The sequence below is a fragment of the Sebastes umbrosus genome, chromosome 13, assembly GCF_015220745.1.
Source record: "Sebastes umbrosus isolate fSebUmb1 chromosome 13, fSebUmb1.pri, whole genome shotgun sequence".
Taxonomy (NCBI): Eukaryota; Metazoa; Chordata; class Actinopteri; order Perciformes; family Sebastidae; genus Sebastes; species Sebastes umbrosus.
The window spans coordinates 688,461-707,198 of NC_051281.1; the positions used below are offsets into that span (position 1 = coordinate 688,461).

Genomic DNA, 18,738 nt, shown 5'->3' on the forward strand with positions numbered 1-18,738 from the left:
CTTTTTTATTTATTGATTTATTTATTTTATTATATATTTATGTATTTATTTATTTATTATTTATGTATTATTTATATATTTATGTATTTATTTATGTATGTATTTATGTATCTATCTATTTATTTATTATTTATTTATTTATTTATTTATTTATTTATTTATTTATTTATTTATTTATTTATTGTGTCCACCAGCATTTATTTTTTCTAAATGTTCAACACCAGAGGGTAGCATCGTGTTGAACTTGGTGTTTTCCCCCTGATGTAGAAGAACTACAGGAAGTCCTGCTGTCAGAGGTCATTACAACAGTAAACACACAGACATGTTTATATTTACTTTTCTTTCTGTACAAATATGAGTTACTTTTAAAGAATTATTGTTGAAGAAGAAGAAGAATGCTTTTACTTTAGTATAAAATGTGTAAAACTTTGTGTCTGAAGCTGCAGACTGATGATGTGTCTCATCTGTAACATCTGCACCGTTACACCACTCTGTGTTGATTGGTTCGTGATGACATCATCATTTACTTCTACACGATTTTCCCCTTTGCATTTCACCCCTTATGTATTTCCCCAAACTTATTTACTTCTGTATTATTTTCTTTTTACATTTCTTTATGTAATAATTTATTTATTTATTTGTTTTTTTTATTAATTTATAAATTTTATTTTTACATTTATTTATTATTCATGCACAATTTTCCGTTTGCATTTCACCCCCTTATTTATTTCTGTATTCCTTTCTTTATACATTTCTTTACATGTTTCTTTTTATATTTCTTGATGCAGTTAATTTATTTACTTTCGCATTCATTTTTTATTTTTTGTATTTATGTTTTATTTATTTGTTTTTTAATTTATTTTATTTTTAAATATATGTACTTATTTTTAAATGTATTTTATTAATAATAAAAGTAATTTATTTATGCATGATTTTCCCTTTGCCTTTCACCCTCTTATTTACAGTATTTCTGTATTCTTTTCTTTATACATTTCTTTATGCAAACATTTATTTACTTTTGCATTTATTTATTTTATTTTTACATTTATTTATTTATGCATGCATGATTTTCCCTTTGCATTTCACCCCTTTATTTATTTCTGTATTCCTTTCTTTATACATTTATTTACACATTTCTTTTAATATTTCTTGATGCAATTCATTTATTTACCTTTGCATTTATTTTCGTATTTATGTTTTATTTTTTTATTTTTTAATTTTTTTAATTTTTAAATATACATATTTATTTGTAAATGTATTTATTATTATTATTTATTATTTAAATGTAATTTTCCCTTTGCATTTCACCCCTTATTTAGTTCTGTATAGTTTGGATGGCAGCACCAGGAACAACTGATCTTACAACTCAAACACAAACTACAAGATAAAGAAACCCTACAAACTGCAGATCTTCATCTTCAGCTTCATCAGCTTCAGGTTGGTGTTTCAGGAACAGACTCACTGTCTTCTAGTTTTAATAGTTTAGAGCTGTTTAACTGTTTAAAGTGTTTGTTACCAGTTAGACACCACACTGAGGTGACTGGACTTGCTCAGTCACTTATTGTCTCTTTTACTACAAACTCATAAATTCTGCATGAATTTTCTTTTCCACTCGTCTGAAAGAAGACGTCACCAAAATCTCTAAATGAATCAGTGAATCTAAAACCATGTTTTCTTCCTGTAGTGAGTCAGTTTAAAGTCAGTGAAATGGAGAATGAAGGAGAGTTATATTATATTACAGAGGTAGTATGAAGAACACATGATGGAGAAAAACATTTATTGAACAGTGTCTCTGTACAGTTCTGTGATTGGTCCTTAAAACCTGTAATTTACTTTATATAATGCTTTAATCTACATGCAACAAAAGAAACATTCACAAATATACGAGGACATCAAATATATGAAGGACAGAACCTCCCAAAAATAAATCAATACATAAATGACTCGATAAATAAATAAGTATGTCATTAAATGTAGCAAAAATATTAAAAATAAATGTAGCCATTAATTAATTGATCAAATGTGACATAAATTGACCTTTCTGTTTTATTATCTTTGTATTAATTCCCTTATTTATTTACTCTCTCTGTTTTTCCTTTTTATTTATTTATGTATTTAATTTTTATTAATTTTTGAATTAATTAATTAATTAATTTTTGCATTTATTTATTTTTAAACGTATGTATTTATTTATTCTATATTTATTTTTCAATGTATGTTTTTATTTATTCCTGTTTAATTCCTTTATATTTATTTACGTATTTATTTTTCTTAATTTTTTAATTTTTAATTTATTTATTTGTTTATTTTCCATTTTAAAAAAAAATATATATATTTATTTAACTCAACGTGTGTCTCTGACCCCATGATGACACACTTATTTGCATAACGAGACATAAATGCATAAAGAAAAGTATACAGAAATAAATAAGTTTGGAAAAATAAATAAGGGGTGAAATGCAAAGAGAAAATCCTGCTGAAATAAATAATTAAAAAATGCATATATACATAAATAAATTAATTAATTTAAAAATAAAATAATGCATAAATAAATAAATAATGAAAAAATGCATAAATACATTTAAAAATTAATAAAACATAAGTAAGTAAAAGGGAAAATCAAACAGGAGAGTAAATAAATAAGGGAATTAATACAAAGATAAATAAATAAATATAGAAGCATATTAAAACAGAAATATCAATTTATGTCACATTTTATCAATGAATTAATGGATACATTTATTTTTTATATTATTTTTGCTACATTTAATGCCACATTTATTTATTTATGGAGTCATTTATTTATTGATTGATTTATTTATTGATTTTGCCAGGTTCCGTCCTCCATATAGTAGAGTTAATGCTGTGCTCCAGGTCAACCACCAGGGGGCAGAGTAGAGCTGTACAATAATCCATCAAATGTAGAACTCTTGGTCTTCTTCTTCGTCCTCCTCGTCTTCCTCTTCTACTGGAGCGCTGATGATGCTGCAGCTGTCTGATTGGTTGATGGAGACGTCGCTGAGGGACGGAGCAGCGTTAGAGTTCGCGCCGTGGATACGAGACCCCCCTGACAGGGTGGATGCAGAGCTGATGGTTCTGAAGCTGTTTGGAGTCCGGCCCAGCGTCGCCGCCCTGTAGGCCTTCTCTGGGACGCCAGGAGACAGGGACGGACCGATGTCTTCAGGTGGCGCCGATAGCGGCCGAGGAGTCTGTGGCAGGCTGGACCTGATGTAGGCAGACACCACCGTGAGGTCCACGCCGCCGCCCTGATCCACAGTGTCCCCCGTGTCCACGTCCGTCTCCTCCGCCCCGATCAGAGCGTCCAGGTTGAGCCGGAAGGGCGGAACGAGGGAGGAGCTCCGGGTGAGGGAGTGGCTCCGGTGATGGAGGCCGGGAGAGGAGCAGGTGGAGCTGGCCGAGCCCAGGTTGGGGAGAGAGAAGAGAGAGCCGGACCGGGGGCCCCTCCATGGGTCCGACTCGTCCGGCTCCTCCGGCTCCTCGCAGGCCAGAGGCTGACAGCTGTGGGAGCTGTGGGACGTCTGGTGGACTCTGAGACGGGATGGGACCCGATGGTGGTGGCGGCGGTTCCGGTAGGAGGCGGCGCTGCGGGTGAAGGTGGATGAGCCGAGGCGGACTCAGGGACCGAGGAGGAGATGTAGCAGGGACCGTGTTGGTGCTGGAAGTGAGCACCTTGGACCTGAAACCAACCAGAACATATTCTGTAATATACACTGTAGACTGCGTATTCAACTTTATTCACATCAGACCAGTTTTACTAGAACTACAGATTCAACACTAAATGGCAAAAAAAGGTCTGAAAATGTAAAAAAAAAAAAAAGTGTTCGAAAAAAAGTAAAAAAAAAAAAAAAAAGTTTGATAAAAAAGTCTGAAAATGTAAAAAAAAAATGTCAGAAAAAAGTTTTTAAAAAAAAATCAAAAAAGGTCTGAAAATGTCAAAAAGGTGTTCGAAACAAAGTTAAAAAAAAAAGTCTCCAAAAAATGTCAGAAAAAAAGTGTTGGAAGAAAAGGCTGCAAACAAGCGACACAGCGAAGTGAAGGAGGAAGAGGGAACGGGGAAAAACCCCACAGGCCTCCTGGTCTCAGCCGGACCACTTTATGAACCAAACCAGCAGCTGGAGAACCCATCAGAGCCTCGTGAGCATCACACCTCCATTTATGGACCAGAACACAGAGAGAAGCTGCTTCACCGCAGATCTACAGTCAGATTATCATCCTCAGAGTCACCGGTCTGGAGGAGGATTCATTCCACCTCCGTCAGCTCAGTTGACCCTCTCTCGATAGTTACTCTCTCTGCTGATAGTTTCTCCATGTTTCTGTCCTCCTGTCTGCTCCGTCAGCTCAGTTTACCCTCTCTACATAGTTTACTCTCCATGCTGATAGTTTCTCCATGTTTCTGTCCACCTCTCCAACCAAACAAGAAGCAGTAAGTTTCCACTCAGCAGCCTCCAGGCGGTCACGTCCAGGAGGGGACGGCGGGGGACGGAGGAGGACGGAGGAGGACAGAGGGGAGTTTTTTACACATTTCCACATGTTCAGGTTCAAAAACAATAAATATCATAGAAGCAGAAGTTTCCTGAGAACGAGAGCTGAGCTGAGATTTACAGACTGAAGTCAGAGCAGGAAACAACCGATGTCTGTATCTCTGACAGTAATAAAGCTAAATATACTGGAGATACAGTACAGAGAACTTCACATGGATTACACCAAATTCATCATTTAAGAGGGAGTGTATCCTCCGTCTTGGATGACAGTGACCAGAGAGTCTCTATTATAGTATAGCGTGCAGCTAGTTAAGCAAACAGCTCGTTAAGGACACAGCTCGTTAAGGACACAGTTCATAAAGGATACAGTTCGTTAAGGAGACACCTGTTTGTCTCGTTAAGAGGACGCTCTGCTGATTGTGCTGCGTGATGTTTCTGAGGTTGTAGTGCAGCGGGTAGAGCAGCGGGTAGAGCAGCGGGTAGAGCGTGTACGACGGGGAGATGTGAGAGCTCACATTGTCTCTTTATATCCTCTTATCTGTTTTCTTTGTGTAAAGTGTTTGTAACTATTAACACTTTCTCCAGCTCAGACGAGTAGCTCGCCTGCACAAGCAGAAATGTTTTAAATAGTCAGGTTTTAGTGAAGATGTTTGGGAAGTAGTGAGCATATACGACTCTTTCTTTTTGGATTCTCCGTTCACCGTGGAGGAACGAGAGAACAACTGGAAGTTTTCTTCAAGAATTCCAGTTTAACACGGGGTGAGTAGTTGATATATAAATGGTCATTTTGTGGGTGAAGTATTCCTTTAATAACCACGCTCTGTTTCTGTTCTTCTCCAACACCGTCTCACGGCAGTTTGTGAAATAATCACGAGATCTAATCTATTTTATTCGTGCACATAGACACGGATTTCCCTTCTTTTGTGACGCTCAGCACGACTTTCAATAACGTATTTTTAGTGCGTTTTCCTACGAATGTGCAGAAACACGTGACGCATGGGTCAATTTCCGCTCCAGTCTTTTCAAATAAAACTACTTGTTTAAGGCTTTGGAAAGATCGCAGTTTGGGTTAAAATACCAAACAAAAGCTGTCGTAACCTAAACCTGCAACATGGACAGCATCTGCTGCTAGGTAACACTTTGGATGCAAAATATTCACAGGCCCGTAGTTCACATTTTGGTGTAGTTTATTTGTCACGTCCCGGTGTGTAAGGTGTGTAGGGTGGTAAAGATGTGTAAGGGTGGTTAAAGGTGTGTAAAGGTGTGTAAAGGTTGTAAAGGGGTGTAAGGGCTGTGTAAAGGTTGTAAAGGTGTAAAGGGGTGTAAAGGTGTAAAGGTGTGTAAAGGTGTGTAAAGGGGTGTAAATGTGTGTAATAGTGTGTAAAGGTGTGTAAAGGTGTAAAGGGGTGTAAAGGGGTGTAAAGGTGTAAAGGGGTGTAAATGTGTGTAAAGGTGTGTAAAGGTGTAAAGGGGTGTAAAGGTGTGTAAAGGTGTGTAAAGGTGTAAAGGGTGTAAAGGGGGTGTAAAGGGTGGTGTAAAGTGTGTGTAAAGGGGTGTAAATGGTGTGATAAAGGGTGTAAAGGGGTGTAAAGGTGTGTAAAGGGGTGTAAAGGGGTGTAAAGGGGTGTAAAGGTGTGTAAAGGTGTAAAGGGGTGTTTGGTGTGTAAAGGTGTAAGGGTGGTTGGTGTGTAAAGGTGTGTAAAGGGGTGTAAAGGTGTGTAAAGGTGTGTAAGGTGTAAAGGGGTGTAAAGGGGTGTAAAGGGTGTAAAGGGGTGTAAAGGTGTGTAAAGGGGTTGTAATAGGTTGTGTAAATAGTGTAAAGGTGTGTAAAGGTGTAAGTGGTGTTTGGTGTGTAAAGGTGTAAAGGTGTTGGTAAAGGTGTGTAAAGGTGTGTAAAGGTGTAAAGGGGTAAAGGGGTGTAAAGGGGTGTAAAGGTGTGTAAAGGGTGTAAAGGTGTGTAAATGGGGTGTAAAGGCGTGTAAAAGTGTAAAGGTGCTGTAAAGGTGTAAAGGTGTGTAAAGGTGTGTAAAGGTGGTAAAGGTTGTAAAGGTGTGTAAAGGTGTGTAAAGGGTAAAGGTGTGTAAAGGGGTGTAAGGTGTGCTAAAGGTGTGTAAAGGGGTGTGTAAACGTGTGTAAAGGTGTAAAGGTGTGTAAAGGTGTGTAAAGGTGTGTAAAGGTGTAAAGGTGTGTAACGGCGGTGTAAAGGTGTGTAAAGGTGTTGTAAAGGTGGTAAAGGGGTGCTAACGTGTGTAAAGGTGTAAAGGTGTGTAAAGGTGTAGTAAAGGTGCGTAACGGTGTGTACAGGTGTCTAAAAGGTCTTTAGACTGTGGTTTACACAAAGATTGATTCTATCTAAGATGAAACGATTATTCGCCAGAAAATGAATCTCCAACTATTTGATAATTGATTAATTGTTTCAGTCATTTCTCAAGTAAAGAAAAGCCAACCATTCCCCTCCTTCTAGCTGCTAGAATGTGAGGATGTGCTGCTGTCATCGTGATATACAGTATGATAGTTAACTGAATGTTGTGTTTTACCCCCGGAGATATGACGCGTGACCCAGCCTCCTTGTTGTAAAGCAGTTCCAGCGTCGTGGTTCAGAGGAGCTGATGACTGGAGGCCAGGTGGCTGTTCAGCATCCTGAATTCGCTCCTTTGTCATGACAGATGAGCTTATTGTTCCCAATCCCAGTAATGGACCGCGGCCTAATCGGCTTCAACTCTCACAACTACTAATCTGCCACCGCCTGGACCAACTGACCCCCCCCCACCCCGAAACTGATCACCTCCTCACAAGGACCTTTTTACAGTCTGGATGATTTTTTTCGGACATTTTTTTTTTTTTTACTTTTTTATTATCGTTATTATCGCGTTAACTTTGACAGCCCTAGTTTTATATAGTGTGCTCTATTTATTTACCAACTGTTTTATTCAACGTATCCTTATACAAAGATACAAAGATACAAAGATACGTATGAAACGAAGTTATTCCTCATTTTTTCGTGCGTTTTCCTACAAATGTTCAGCAAACGCACGTAGCAATTCCGCTCCAGTCTTTTCAAAATAAACTTCCGTCTTCAACAGGAAAGAACTTGATGGTGAAAGATGGTGTTTTGGGTTAAAATGAGTACAAGAAGTTTACGTGACAAATAAATCAACGTTGACTTCTGGTTTCACACGGGAACCCATACGGCGGTCTCCTGGTGAAAGTCTGGTGTCCACCCCGACCTCCTCCCTACGCTGCGTCTGTCTCTCTTATACTTCCTATACAGAATGATCGGTGGGATACCTGTACATGTACAGATTATAGTGCTATTATAGATATGTTTACTCTTAGTATGTAGCTCTGAACGGTGGATGAGAACAGCCCTGCTTTGTTTGAGTGTCCTTTGAAAAAGTAGAAGACGTAGTTGATAAAAACAAACCTGACACCGACAGGAAGTGGTCTTCACCTGCAGCAGGATCTTGTCCGTCGTAGTCCTCCGTCTGCCAGCGGACCTCGCTGATAGGGCTGCAGGGCCGCGGCAGCAGAGGCACCAAGCGTCCAGACGGTCTCGCACCCTGACCTCCATCACCGCCGACTCCAGCGCCGCGGGTACTCTGCACGCGCCGGCAGCCTCTTGAAGGACAGCTGGACTTCCATGTCCAGGGATTGGAGTACAACCACGAAGAAGCAGAAGTCCTCCTTCTTCTGGCGGCCCACGCAGGGCGCTGCAGCAGCAGCTGTAAGATGACGCACCATGTCCACGATAGGTTCTCGCTGTCGTCAAGATGAAACCGTAATAAACCGCACGATTTCCTTCCCCGTAGTGGACCCTGCCGCACGGCCCAGAGCGGCGTGCACGGCAGACAGGGTGAAGAAGTACCTGATCTTGCACGACGTCCAGCGGCAACATTCCGGCGGGCCCCATTTGGCTGACCTGCTCGCTGTGTCGGTCGGTAGCGCCACGGCGCCTCTGCATGGCGCGGTTGCAGCCATCAGTATCTGCTACCTCGCCGCCATACGCCTCCTGGATGAAGACGATGGACCGCCAGTGCCGGCTGGAAGGCGGCGGACCGGGGCTTTGCCGTTGTGATGGTGCTTGTGCCGGGAGACCGGAGGCCCGCTCTGAGATCCGGAAGAGCTGCAGCTTCCGGGTGGACCCATGCCAGGACGGCGTCCGCTGGCACGCTGCAGGAACTTTCCCTGTCGGGGTCGTGCGATGAGGTGGACACAGACGAGGAAGGATCCTGGAACTCGCACATGGATAACTCGCCTCCACGTACAACAGCGTCAAGACGAGACGAGAGAGGGTTAAGAGAAGAAGAAGAGAAAATGACAAAAACAAATTATAATCAGCTTGTTGACAAATGTTGTAAATTTTTTTCGGACATGTTATTCAGATTTTTTTTTTTTTTTTTTTTTTTTTTTACTTTTTTCGGACATTTTTTGTGGAAATATATTTTGGACATTTTCAGACTTTTTCTAACCCTTTTTTTCAGATTTTTTGGGACTTTTTTTTTAGAAAAAAAATGTTCAGACATTTTTTCGGACATTTTTTTATTTCGGACCGTTTCTCAGACTTTTTGGACATTTTCAGACTGTTCAAACACTTTTTTTCATACATTTTATTTTTACTTTTTTTCAAACACTTTTTTTGGAATTTTTTTTCTAACATTTTTTTCTAGACATTCTTTCGGGTATTTTTATTTCAGACATTCTCAGGCTTTTTTCAAACTTTTTTTTCCTTTTTCTTTTTTTTCTTTTTTCTCGAACACTTTCGACTTTTTTTTTTTTACTTTTTTCTAAATTTATTTTTGGACATTTTCAGACTTTCTTTCAAACACTTTTTTTTTTCCGACATTTTTTTCTAGTCTCCCATCCCTTCTCTCTCTCACATCTGACTCCCAGCCTTCTCCATTTCACTCCTCCACTCTCACTCCGTCTCTCTGTGGTTTACCATCAGACCCATGTGGAAGCGGAGCTCCCCCTATGGAGGCTCATTAGTGCCATTAGGAGGTCGTTACTGAAGCCCGGAGGAATGTTCCAGACCTCAGCGGTAGCCTCGCCGTGATCTCTGACCTGAACAACTCAGCAGCCGGGCTCAGGTACCACAACAATACGCACCGGCATATCCAGCCATGTTACATGTGTCGTATCTCCTCATCTCCACGCTCTCTCTCGTGTTTCCTACGCTCTTTATCCGACCTCTCGGGGGACTCGTCCCATTTCGTGGGTTTGGGAAAGGACACTCCGTCTTCATGTCCATGGCACGGCCGCCCGGTCGGCCGCTGCCAGAATCCCTCCGTGAAAGACAGAGAGCCAAATACAGGGACAGACTCGGTCTCACGAAGTCCCGCTGGCCTTTTACTAAAGGACACTTTCCTGCCTCGACCACAGAGGCGACATTTTCTACATGTTGAGATCAGGTTACGAGGAAACGTTGAGGTGTAACGACAGTCAGCTCAGGCGTCCCAGACTGAAACACAACACAGAGTTTAAACTAAGTTTGATGTGCATAACGTGAATATTTATTATTTTTGGGTGTAAATGAATCTCTAAAAAGTTGTTTCTACATTAAGTTTCATTCTTTGACTCGGTTTAAAGGTTTAGAAGGATGAAAACATGCTCAGACTAGAGGAGCACTCTGAGGAGCGTAGACCTCCACCAAGGCCGGTTCCATGAGGGAGAAAATAATGCATGTATCCGTGCCGTGCTTCTGATCTGCTCCACAATTTGCTGGGTTCTTCTTCGGCCCATGATACACCCTTCCTCCAAGTTCATGGAAAATCGGGCCTGTAGATATTCAGAATTCTGCTGACAACATTTTTCAACATTTATTTGGACATTAATCTGACTTTTTCAGATTTTTTTTTTTTTACATTTTTCGAACATATTTCTGACTTTTTTTCAGACTTTTTTTTAAAACATTTTCGGACATTTACAGACTTTTTTTTTCAGAACCTTTTTTTTTTTTTTTTTTTTAACTTTTTTTTACTTTATTTCAGACATTTTCAGGCTTTTTTTTGGAACACTTTTTTTCAGACATTTTTTAAAAAACCTTTTTTTCACAAAATTTTTTTCAGACTTTTTTTTAACCACTTTTTTTTCAGCACCTTTTTTTCAAAAAAAATTGGACATTAATCTGACTTTTTCAGATTTTTTTTTGGCACATTTTTCGAACATATTTCTGACTTTATTTTCAACACTTTTTATAAAAACTTTGTTTCTGACATTTTTGGGACATTTTGTCAGACTTTATTTCGGACATTTATAGGCTTTTTTCGAAACACTTTTTTTCAGACATTTTTTAAAAACTTTTTTCACAAATGTTTTTCAGACTTTTTTTTTTTATTTTTTCTAGGACTTTTTTTCAGACCTTTTTTTTTACACTTTTTTTTAGAATTACTTTTTTTGCACTTTTTTCAGAACTTTTTTTTTCAGAACATTTTTCAAACAATTTTCACTTTATTTCAGACCGGTTTGGTTTCCGTCACGTCTTTCCGTTTGTTACCGGATTCGATGTCTCTCCACCGTTAGGTATAACAAAGTGTCCTCATGTGGCTGAACGAGATAAAGAAGATCCACTGCAGGTTTAGGCTGGATGCCAGGGAAACAAACGTCCTGACGCACACACACACGCACACGCCACACACACACACACACACACACACACACACACAACACACACACCACACACACACTCACACTGTTAATGACGGCCCTGATCCCATTAGAGCCGCTGTGTGCCTCTCTGACTTGTAACCGGCATCGAGACACCAAAACAGGGATGCTCGGGATCTGGAGGGTATTACTGTAAGGCACATCGGACACTCGGACACTAACTCTCTCAGGTGTATCCGTTCACAGGGTCACAACATGAGATGAGATCAACAGCAACACAAACTGTTGGACCTCTGAATCATTAGAACTAATAATCGAACAATTAAAGCTGAGATAAGGAGATCAATAATGAGATTTGGTTTGAAACATGCTTCATCTCTATCACTTTTCAACCCTTGTCTCCTACATAAAGACGTTCTCCGCCACAACCTAAACTGCATTCTCAGTACGTTTTTTTGAGGAAACGGATTTTCCTCAAATGTAATTTTTCGGACATTTTACAGACATTAATCTGCCGTTTTAGTTTTTTTGGGACATTTTTCGAACAAATTTCAGACTTTTTTTTCTGACATTTTTTAGGAAAAACAATCTGACATTTTCAGATTTTTTTCCCCGACATTTTTTTTCATACTTCTTTCGGACATTTGTTCAAGCATTTTTTTCAGACTTTTTTCAGACTTTTGTTTTTGGAAATTTTTCAGACTTTTTTGGCTTTTTTCAGAATTTTTACGGACATTTATTCGAAAAATGTCATGTACAAACTGACTTCGGATTTCCATTTTCTATCTATTTACATTGTTATTGATCTTATTTGTATATCTAAGTTTTACTTTATCATATTTCATTCTCATAATAAAACTACTCCAATTGGAGTCAAAATTATAAATTTAGTTTTTTTCTTATGATGTTCTACTGTGCACAATGGTATAATGTGATGATGCACAATGGTATTAATGTGATGATGCACAGGGTAAATGTCATGGCCAAAGGCTCCATTGTGTGCCCATAGTCTCCTTGTAGGGATACTTCAGGAGTATTTTAGAGCCAGATTCCCTTTTAAGAGGTAGAAAACCCATTTGGCACATTTTGGTATCCAAGTGTGCCCCAGATGGAGAGTCCTCCTGGTCCTATCCTGACTAAAACCTATTGCTAGAATCTATGTGCTTTGTGAACTTTGTGAACAGATGAAGGCTGAATCGTTCCTCATCAGTAATGAGAAGAATCCATTAGAGGGAAGGGATGAAGAGGTTTGGAGTAAATCTGTGGAGGATGAGCATCTCTAAGCTTTTAATCTACTCCGTCCTTCAAGCTGACGCTCTGACTCGACTGACTACGTGCACACGCTCGTGCATGTGTCAACTACACACACAATCAGTGTGCACATTTATTAGAGAGGCGTGTCTTCTCTCTTTCTCAGACTTTTACCTTCGCTCTGTGTTTCAGTTGTTGAACGGAAACCAGATGCTGGCAGCAGCCAGACGCACGACGATGATGGACGTGAGCTAAAATAACACGCCTGCTAGAGGCCCCCGAACATATGAGAGTGTTAGCAGCCAAAACTCTACTAGCTCTCTCTGTGTGTGTATATACTAAATATATACTATATATATATATATATATAGTAGTGCAGTCACTGCTCCAGCTCGGCTCTCAGTGGAAGTGAAAACAACTGGAGGAGGAATTTATAGACGGGGCGTCTTCATGTCATCTGGTAAAAACACTCATACGTCTGTTTTTGTAAAATGTAAAGTCTGTACCTAATATTAAGTTCTGTTAGTTCAGTGAAACATTTTCATTATTAAACATGTCAAACACAGAAGTTTTGTAGGTTCAGTGAGTTTTTGGAGCTTCTCTCTGAAAAAACAACGCCATGAGAGCCGTGAGAGTCAACCAGAACACTGACGACGTTGACATGCACAAAATATCCCGGTTTTTTTACTTTTATTCCTAAAAAGACAATATTCCTACTAAGCTGTTTACATGGCTAATGAAAATGAATATTTCTACTAAATTTCTGTTGGACATGCAGCCGTTAATACTCTGATAACGTAACTGTACGTAACGTAAGGTAACGTATAACGCAGCCTCCCTCTTCATTCCTTCAACCGCCTTCTAGAAAAGATCAATGTTGTGATATTTATCAAAAAACATGTTGATAACCAGGTCCTTTCATAATGTTTAAATGCAGGTAGGTTTAAAAGTTTAAAACTAAGGGTTTCTATCCTACACCCGGCGCAAAGCGGTGCAAAAAGCTGCATAAATTAGCACTGCAAAAAAAGTAGAGAAAAAGCGCGGTGCAAGAAAGCATTATCCCGATATCTGAATAAGCCTATCTTACACCCAGCGCATAGCGGCGCAAAAAAGCTGCATAAAAAGTGCAGCACAAAAGGCGCGGCGCAAAAAAGGCATTATTCAGGTAGTAAGATGTGTCTGCCGTGACCACCGTGACCAGAGAGATCACGGTGGCCACATGCCTCTGTGGCGTCTCCTCCATCATCCCTATGTGTGTTGTGCGTGAGTGTAGACTGTCGGCGACTCAACGTTTGCGGGCCCTCTCCCCCTAAACGGCGGCGTTTTGAGGCTGATGGACCGAGGGTCCACCGGCCAATCGGCCTTTTTAAATAGCGATGCGCCCGCTGCAGGAACACCTGACTTTTAAAGGTAACGGGAGACGACACTCTGATTGGTTTAATTCGACCAAAACACACCTGTGATTAATTAAGAGACTAAATAGAACCCCTTTACCTCTTGCACCGCTACATTGTGCCCAGATTATGCGCCGCTTAATGAGCAGTGGTGGAGTTGGACACGCCCTAAATGCACTTTGGACCAGGCGCTATAGATGGTTAAAAGGAGCCCTCAGACCCGTGAAAACCTCCAACTCCCAGCTCATCATCATGGTTTCATTTAACCAGTGAGCTGAAGTTCAGAACCAAAAACACATTTTACCTGTTCAGCTATTTACTACAGACGACACTCACTAACTCATTAAGATGAAGGCTGACAGATACACCGCCTCAATGAACTCGTTAACAAACAGCTGACTGCAGCGTCTTCAGATCAAAACCTCGTTCTGGAGGACACACATTTGGTAACACTTAACAGGCTGCTTCATGGCAGAGCCTCATACGCTACGCTACGTACACTCAGCTGGGCTCTTATGGGTGGTCTGGATCCCTCAGGTGCTGAAAGATGTCTTGGCTGACATCACTGAGAGCGGTTCGCCGTGTAAGAGGAGACTCAGCAGCGTCCTTCTAAACAGAGACGAGCTCGTCATCTTCCTCAGAAGTGAACGCCAGTCTCAGATCTCACTTCAACCAATAAGAACTCCTCTGTTCCACACAACAGAAATACAGCGTGAGGTCGACTAAAGCTGATATTTGAGATTAAAAAATACATTTAAGTACTTATTTTTTCTTAGTTTACATATTTCTTTTGCTGTAGTTTACATACTATTTTGCTTAGTTTATATACTTATTTTGCTTAGTTTACATATTCTTTTGTCTAGTTTTAAATACTTATTTTGCGTAGTTTACGTACATATTTTGCTTAGTTTTACATATTTCTTTTGTCTAGTTTACATACTTTTTTTGCTTAGTTTACATACTTATTCTAGTTTTAAATACTTATTTTTGCGTAGTTTAACGTACATATTTTGCTTAGTTTACATATTTCTTTTGTCTAGTTTACATACTTTTTTTGCTTAGTTTACAATACTTATTTTAGTTTACATACTTATTTTTAGTTTATGTACTTATTTTGCTTATATATTTGCTCTTGCCAAAGGACTATACACAACCAGAAACACCACACTCTTAACACGTTAATTTTGATGTTGGTTCATGACCTGTTTCAAGTCTTTTTGAATAATCGAGATGCTGCACAACAGTGAAGAGAATTTACCCTAAAGTCTAGTACCCTAAGAAGTAGTTTGTATTTTAATACCTCTAGCAGCGGTGCTGGCTTTTTGGACCTTTTTCTACAGCAGTGTAACCCTCGGTCAGACTGACTTAGTGGTTTTAACATTGATATGAGTGTGTCTACGGGGGGCTTATGGCTGGCTGACCTGAGGTCAAAGGTCAGGGTTCAAGACCACCTGTATAAACAGGAGCACTCTCTCTACCAGAACCTAAATATATACGTCTGAGGAGGCAGGAGACGAGGGCTGCATGGCACTTTACAACACAACTCCTCAGCGCTGAACACTTCTGGTCACAGCCTCCTTCTATATTTAAAGTTCTGGTGTTTTTATGACAAAAGTGCACGTTAGTTCCAGAGACAATAGAGGGCAGAAGTTCATCAGATACAGGAGAGACAACAGAACCTCTGCTGGATCACTGTGTGTGTTCAGCATGTGGTCCTTTACTTCCTGACATGCGGGTGTGGTTCTGGGTGGATAACGCAGCTTCCTGTCGACTCAGATTAATGAGCTAATATGGATATAATCCTCCCATTGTGCAGCGAGGCCTGGGGAGAGGTCACGACCTCTGCAAACACACATCTCCACAATCACACATCATAGTTGAAGCACTATTAACGGACGGTGTGTAGCATTCAGGGGATCTACTGGCAGAAATGTAATATAATATTAATAACTATGTTTTCTTTAGTGTATAATCACCGGGAAATAAGTAAGTACTTATTTTGCTTAGTTTACGTATTTTGCCTTAGTTACATACTTATTTGTTGTTTTGTTTGGTATGTTATCTCAGGTGTCATAAGTATTATCTGTAACTAGTTATTTCTTGTATTTTGTGTGGTATTTTAATGTGTTTGTAACGTGCTTGATGTGGACCCCAGGAAGATTTGCCGGTTGCTATGGCAACAACTAATGGGGATCCTTAATGACATCAGTAATAAATGCCGTGAGTGTGTTTCTTTAGTCGGTGTGCATCAGAGAGATAAAGTCCTGTCTGGAGAGGCTTTATTAGTTTACTTACTGCTGGTTGAGGACAGGGGACTGTAATCAGACCTGCAGAGGACGACAGGGACAGAGACAGGACAGAGAGGACATGAAACAGAGAGGAAACAGCAGTTTATATTACAGTATGAAGAACATTCAACATGAATTTACAGGACGACTCGCCTGTTTCACATAAAGTGCTGACAGCAGGAGGAGAGGAGACTGAGAGGTCACCGTGGTTTCTATCTGAAGGGATGAAACACGGGAACAAGTACTACTACTGAGCTCAAATACAATATCCAGGTACTTTACCCGAGTTTCTCTATTTTAATCTACTTATACTCGTAGTTTGTTGGTACGATACGATAGCCAATAGAGAACCAAGCTGACTGAAGAAGGAAGGACGACCACCGCCGTCATGGTGGCCGCGGCTAATGCATTTATTTAATTTAATTTTTATTTATTCATTTTGCATTTATTTTTTTATTTATTTTATAATTATTTTTAATGTATCTGTTTATTATTTATTTATCTTTGTATTAATTTCTCTTATAAATTTACTCTTAATTTTCCCTTTTATTTATTTATGTATTTTTTTTTTATTAAATTTTAAATGTATTTATTATTTTTGCATTATTTTTTTATTTATTTAAATATTTTTCGCATTTATTTATGTTTTTTTTATTTTATATTTATTTTAAATGTATGTGTTTTTTTTATTTATCTTTGTATTAATTCCCTTATTTATTTACTCTTCTGCATAATTGTCCCTTTAATTTATTTTGCATTTATTTTTAAAATGTATTTATTTTTGCATTTATTTTTTATTTCTTATTTATTTTTAATGTATGTATTAAAAAAATATGTGATCCAGTAACCTTTTAATTTTAGGGGTCACTGGAATAAGATCTTTTGGACGAAGAACAGGAGTAGGAACTAAACTGTTAAATTTAACACAATATGTCATTATGTGTGGGCTCTCTCACATTTTACACATCTGGTAACATCTGTGGACCAGCCTTAAACTAACCACGGTTTATTGATGTAACTCTCTGCAAGAAAGCAAATGAGCGAATTTCTAAAAACATTCTTTGAGTAAAAGGATCGTCCTCGTCCCCCACACAGAACCTGTCCTCCAGAGAAGAGACGCGTCTAATCTAAAGCTCCCATCTCTGAACCGAGAGAGAACCAGAATTAGATTTCCTCTAATCTGATTATCAGCGGATTAGAGAACAAATTTAGTGTAATTACACAAATATCTGTGATTGTGAAACGGTCTGATCGAGCCTGCAGACGCTGTAGCTGCATCCTCCACATGGTGAAACCTCAGCTCACAACCTGAGATTATAGTCCCACGGGAGCTCAGCTGACAGCGGAGAGGACGTCGGTCCACCCTGTGACTCCGTCTCTAAACACTAATAAAGGCCTGCGGAGCTGCAGGACAGCAGGAAACAGAGCAGCGAGTCTGTTTCCTGCAGCAGGACGTCATCAATCTAACTAAAAGGAGCATTAGTGGAGCAGAGACCGGGGATGGATGGGGAGAAGGTGGAAATGTTAGGAGCGAAAGAAAAGACAATATAGATTATAAACGAGTGGACGGATCCTGCAGGAGGACACGGAGTGAAAACTGCTCAGAGAAAAACTGACAATGTGGAACAACCCGCCTTCAGCTGGAGGTCGTAGGTGTGGTGTTGTGTGTGTGTGTGTGCGTGGCGTTGCGTGCGTGCGTGCGTGCGGTGCGTGCGTGCGTGTGTGTGGTCTGATGGCTCCCTCGCTGGGTGTTTAGTATAATAGTGTTTCTGTATCTGGCAGGACTCAGTTAGCATCCCAGTCTGGCCACGCTGCCTCGCTTCATCTCCGTCCAAACACATTAAACGCAAAGAGAAGCGAAGACACTAAACATTAAATCAGTAAATCCTCAAACTGTGACTCACAGGAGCGTTTTAAAGCTGCCACCCTCCAACAGTTAAAGTGGAAACAGACAACTTTTCCCTCTTTAGTGATTCCAACTGGTATTACTGTTTTGTTGTTGGCAACGCTGTCGCCAAGACGACGTTTTCCTCAGAGCCGACTACAACACTCTGCATTTTGTTTTCCTGTTTCCTCTGCTAGTAACTGTAAAGAACTTCCATTGATATTCTTTAGTAACTGGGGATAGTTTACCGATAGATAAGCTATTCAGAAATGACTCCATAGGGGGCGCCACCAGTTCCAGACATGTGCCTGGGCCTGGCGCAAATTGGGGCCATAAATTATTAAATAAATGAATTCCCTTATTTATTTTCTCTTCCGTTTAATTTCCCCTCTTATTTATCTTTGTATTACATTTTTAATTAATTAATTCATTTTTTGCATTTATTTATTTAATAATTTTCTCTTTTATTTATTTATGTATTATTTTTTAGTAAATTCTAAATTGATTTATTTATTTTTGCATTATTTATTTATATTTTTTTATTTTTTTGTTTTATATTTATATTTTTAATGTATGCCTCTATTTATTTATCTTTGTATTAAGTCCCTTATTTATTTACTCTTCTGCTTAATTTTCCCTTTCATTTTTTATGTCTTTATTTCTATTCATATTTTTTATTTATTTATTTATTTTTGCATTTATTTCTATTTATTTATTTTTTATTTTTTATTTATTTTTAAATGTATGCCATTAAAAAAATATGTGATCCAAGTAACCTTTTAATTTTTAGGGGTCACTTGAATAAGACTGTATAA

The 18,738-nt window shown here is 39.1% G+C and overlaps 1 pseudogene; it reads right to left on the minus strand.

The window, feature by feature from the left end:
• Positions 1-2,856: 2,856 nt before the first annotated feature.
• LOC119500390 lies at positions 2,857-17,005 on the minus strand (annotated as a pseudogene).
• Positions 17,006-18,738: the final 1,733 nt, after the last annotated feature.